Source organism: Oculina patagonica, chromosome 6, assembly GCF_052425735.1.
Source record: "Oculina patagonica isolate OP01 chromosome 6, crgOcupat, whole genome shotgun sequence".
In the NCBI taxonomy this organism is placed as follows: Eukaryota; Metazoa; Cnidaria; class Anthozoa; order Scleractinia; family Oculinidae; genus Oculina; species Oculina patagonica.
In genome coordinates this window covers 15,051,636-15,057,165 of record NC_135763.1, presented here as the reverse complement: position 1 = coordinate 15,057,165, position 5,530 = coordinate 15,051,636, and the positions used below count along the sequence as shown (strand labels likewise).

Genomic DNA, 5,530 nt, shown 5'->3' with positions numbered 1-5,530 from the left:
AAAATCTATTTATCCTTGCGTGGCCTTCTCGCGATCGCACACTCGCTTAAACCCGCTAAAAAACTATACAGACGCCTGCTACGCAGACTGCATGGGCTTTCAGTGGAAATCCAGCATAAGTGTCATTTGAAACTTCTTTCTTTGACGTGCAATAAAGATACCGTCAAATGCGTTACTAGACCAAAAAGCCTAAGCCTACCGCTCTTCAGAAAGCTTGCGCGTGAACTACGGCTTGTTCAGGTTTGGAAACATGTGCATGATTTCACATACGTTTCCAGTGGCTCGATGAATGATTTTTTCCTTGCTAGTGACCCATCAACTGCTACTTGTAGGCTTTGGCATATTTCCCTTAGCTCAGCCACTTTCAGCGTGTTAAGTTTCTTTGCTCTTGTAAGCTCGCAAATGTTTCTCTCCCCTACTTGAATGGGGTGATTTGGTACATCCATGTCATGAAGTACTGCTTGCCGCAAATCCTCGAGGGCAATTTCAGATTCCAGCGCCTCTAAGTCTTCCTCTGGAATTTCTTCGTTGGTGTCTTCTAACCCGCTCTTTCCCGTTTGACTTTGTCGTTGTAATGCTGATAGCCTTGAGAAGAAACTGTTTAACTGAGGGGCTGTTCTCCACTCTTCTGGAGTAAACAAAATATGTCCATTATCGTCCTTGAGGAACTTCATTTCATGGGATACCTGTACTGGATCCGCCTTTAATCCGCTTCTTGCTCCTGTGTTAAACTTTTTTTGCAAATAGTTCTTTACGTGATCCGTCATTCGTTGTGGCTTTTAGGTGGTTTTTAGGGCCCATCCTTCTGTTCGCCTGTCTTTAACGGTTGAAGAGGAGGGTCTGTCGTAATGTGTGGAACTTGCTTCTTGTTCAGAGATAGGTACGCTCACACCAGTTACCTTCTCAGCCCACTTTTTTCTGATAGAATCATACAAGGACTCCGATTCTAACTTTCTGACATGCTTTCCTGAATCCATGTGCGCATCAGCTTCTGCCTCTGTCTTAAAAGTGAGGACGCATCCAGTCTCACCGCACGAGAAGATTTCACTATCAGGCCTGGTGTTTTCTAAGACAGTACCCCGCTCTTTCGTTCTGGGACCGAACTGCTGGATTACTTTCAGCCCAGTGTCTCCTTGTTTCTCGATAATCAGTTCACTTTACGAAAGAAAGCGCCCAGGTCCAACATTGTAGGCCGTCCAAGTGCGGATTCCACTTTTCTCAAAGGAGAAGTTGTTAATAAGGCTTATACCGGGTATTTTGTTATCCATGCCAGCCGCCTTGGTGGTATCAACTTCCACAACAGCTGCCCTGCAACCCTTCAGGCCGCCGTGGGATTCCAGTGCCTGTTTCATGTCATCTGCCGTTGTCACGTCGTGCTTCTCATTCACCCACCTCCGAATGTGCGCTTTCATGGGCGCAGTTTTCCGATCGCATATGTCCTTCCCAGCCTGAGGATCTGAAAAGTCGTAGCGCAGTGGTGTTACACCTGTCCTTTCTCCAATGTATGGAAGACTGAGGATCAAGGGCCCGTTATGGTAACAACCCGCGTTGTCTGATCGCAAGAAAAGCCTTGTTGATTGAAGGGTACTCAAGCTTGATGGTGTGAAGCAGATGCTCAATGACTGACATCACGGCAAAGCTGTCTTGATTGCACGTGTTGATGAGATGCACAAAGCACTCAACTTCGTATCTCCCATCAGCATGCAAGTGGGTTATGACTGCACTTACATGCCAGCTCCTGCCGCGCTTGCCAAAAAACTCAGACATCCTTTCCCGGTAATGCTGGGCGAGATATTTCATTGCCTAGTCTATGATTATCAAGCACGTTTCTTCGTTAAGTTGGCCAAGGGCGTCCTGCTTAGCTTCCTCTTGATTAACGGAGCGAATCAAATGTGCCTTCCATGCATGAACTGCTCGAATGTACGCCTTGTTCTCAAACTTCATCCTGGCCTTCTGATCCTCGGTGATGTCCACCTCCTCTAGTTTCTTTGTGATTTCTTCTAACACCATATCGAGAGATTCGCACCTATCACAACCGGTGTCTTGAGGGTACTGACATTCTACACGAAAGTCAAGATTGGTAGGATCACTAAGAGCATAAACAGTGCAGTGGTCGCTGCTGTTTTCGCCTTTACCCACGTGCGCCTTGAAATCCGTCTTGAAATACCTTTTAGCCTCTTTCATCGCCTGCCCCATCTTTTGGGCCCAGTGCTCGTCTGCGCCGTTCTCCATTAACGTTTCAATAGTTGATAGTAGATTGTCGAATGCTTCAGTTCCTTCGGCGGTGATGTTATCGAGTCCATGAAGGGACTTCTGCATTGATGCTGAGCAAATTTCAAGCATTCGAAACAAAGAACGCTCGCTAGCTGGCTCAAATTCTTGCTCTTTGCAATAGCTTGTGTACTGATGGATAATTCGGGAGGGAATCAATGTTCGTATAACAGCCGGGATGACAATACGTTCCCCAGAGTCTAGCTTTAGCGTTTTTGTCCCAAATGCAACATCTTGAAGTAGGTCTGGTCGTGAAATGTAATTTATAAAATGATCAACTTTCACGGGATCGATTCTTGTTCGGAAGATAGGCTTTTCGGGAACAATTTGTCCTTTTCCTACTTCATTAGCATGCAGACGGGCCTGGTCAATTCTCCATTTAGTTAACCCGGGAATTAGTGTCTGCAATTCTGCGCGGCTAAAATCATTTGTGAAAAGAGATAGAATCTGGCGTTTGGTTTACCAGGACCCTGCTTGATCATGCGCTTTAATCAAGACATCAATAAGCCCAGTACTTGTGTCGAAGCGCTTACGTTTGGATGAATCAGCATCTTCTCTTTCAATTATCGATTCACTTCGAATGGAATTCCAAAGTTCTTTTTCCTGTCCTGGGCTAATGACCGACAGTGAGGCTGTTACGGCTTCCCGCGCCTTGCGCATATAGTACTTTTGCTGGGTCGAGGAATATCATCCCATGAAGCGTTTAATGTAGAACGTATAGGGCTAAATCGTCCATTGGCCAGGTTTCCTAGAGCATCATTGAGTGCTTGTCGTCTCTCGTTTTGGAGTTCCTTTTCGTCGCACCATATACTAACCTCTTCCTCGGGTTCAGAGTTCTCAGAGTCTAGTGACGTTAGTGTCACAGTCTCGTCTGATTCTTCTGTCTGTATTTGGTCATCTTCAGTCACATCGTCAAAGTCAGTAGATTCCAGTTCCTCGCACTGCATTAATGTAGAATGCTCACCAGGATCCTAAAAAGAAATCATGAACAACGAATGTGAACTTTTGCTCACTGTACCCTAGCCTGTACTTTCTTCCTCACTCTGTACGTTCAGAGCTGTAAAAAGTATTTATCCGAAGGCTACACACCCATTTGACATTAACAGTCACTCCAATCACAAGACAGGAAAACACGTATGGCAAATTGGGAATACCGCTGACCTTTTCTGCGCCCTCGACGTTGTCAGGCTCACTTTTTTTACGGTCTTTGTAGTGTTGCAGTCGGCAAGTTGTACAAATAGCTATCATGAAAAACAATAACAATACAAATTATTAGAACTAGCTATCGCCCAAGCAAAATTCATTTGCCGGAGTGCCACCCTCACTGTACTCTATAAACACCCCTCCCTACCCTTCCTGGCCAAAAAGTTGGAGAGAAATAAAACCACTCTTGCCTTTAAAATTTACACATCTTTACTTTTACATTGATGACTCTGTTTCCATTTTTACGTCTACCTCAGTGGATTTTATTATCATTTTGTTTGCTAAGGTTATTTTTGATGAATCGAAAAGTGGCTCTATTATTTTGATTAGGGACGGACCATTATTTTCTTGGAGGGAGGAATGAAAAATTTTCCTCTGCAAACTTTTTTTTTAGGTTATGCACCTCTGCAAACACTTTTTTTCGAAATTCTTACTATTTTTTGTTATACATATCGTGTTTGCAAACAATTTATTTTAATTTGTCTTTCCAGGCCCTGCAAACAATTTTTTTCAATATTTTCCATCCCCCCCCTCCCTTCAAAAACATAATGGTCCGTCCCTAACTGTAAAAAATCCATTTGGACAAGTTTAATCAACTTTGATTTTTAATATATTTTTATTTATCGCTATTATTTTAGTATCAACTATCAGCCAGCTATGTTATTGTTTTGTATCAGATTTTTAGATTTTATATTTTTGACTGAACCAAAATCTCAAATTAATGCGGCTTATGAAGTCAATTGCGTGCAAACTGATAATTCAATTAAGTTTGTGGTTTATATACGTTTAATTTCGTTTTCTGCGAATCCTCGAATATTCATCAAAAACAGTTGTATAAATTGATAAAAAGAAATGATCAATAGTTATTAATTTTAGGATACATTTTTGTTGCATTCTTTGGAAGGGCTTGCTACAACAGGTGTTTTTTTTTACATCTTAAAATGTGCAAAAAGTATGTTTGTACTTTTAATTAGTTTTGATTTGTGTTGTTGACGACGGCACGTAAAATATGCGTTCGAGTAACTATAAAAAAAAAAATTGGCGGGGCAAAGCGTATGCTTGTTTTTATTGGTTTCGATTCAAGAAAGGTACATATATCTTTATTGCCATTACACGCGGTTTTTCCCTAGAAAAAACCGCCTTTTTGATTACAAATATTAGCTGGGAAGCTGAAAAGCAGAAAAACTACACTAGCCTGCAAAGTACTTGCGTATGGGCGCCAATTTTCAACCTTTCGATGTAAATCGTGGGTATGTAAAATTAAAGAGGAAATGCTAAAGAAATAAAAGCGGTATACTAACCTGCGCCGATAGGAACCACAACATTGAATAAAGCAGAGATCTCGGCTGACATAACAGCGTTTACGCGTCTAGGGAGTTTTATTCGCTTCCTCGTGCCCTCGTGTGTTGGATAGCAGCAAAGTTCGCCATTCCGGCCCGACCAATCGGTAGTGAGGTCTCGCCTATGCTTGGGACAGATTGTCATGGCCTCCATTTCCTCATTGTTTAAAGCACCCGGCAGACCAGCGCGGTTTAAAATTAACTGTGATTCGCTGACCTCAGTTTTTCCTCGACCACGTTTACCGCTGATTCCAAGACTTACAAGATGAAAAGTCATATCTCGCTTGCAAGCCAGTAATGGAAGAATAACTGAACCGAGCCCATCTAAACTACACGGCGAATCTTCTGACCCAAAAGAACAGTTCATGATTCAACGTCGAGATCGAAACAAAGCTTTACACCTGTCGTCTGACCTTACAATTCGTGACACGTCACGCATTTCAGAAGTCAGGGGAGACAAGTGTGTAAACAATATGTCTGCAAAGTCTACTTAATTAATTCAAGGTAATTCTCGATTGAATTTGCATTATTTGATTCAATTTGCTTTTTGGCGATGATCAAAAGACCAGCGTACTGAGGATACAGTCCGGTTTTACCATAAAGCGTGACGGGGAATAAAAAACAAAACTTTCGCCGGAAATTTTGGTACATGTGTAAGAAGTTATCGGGTATTTCTTTAGAGATTTGAAATGTTTACACATGTTGTTAATGATATA

The 5,530-nt window shown here is 42.3% G+C and overlaps 1 pseudogene; it reads right to left on the bottom strand.

Annotated features, from left to right (window-relative positions):
• Positions 1-236: 236 nt before the first annotated feature.
• Positions 237-5,181, bottom strand: LOC144657889 (uncharacterized; annotated as a pseudogene).
• Between the last annotated feature and the right edge of the window lie 349 nt (positions 5,182-5,530).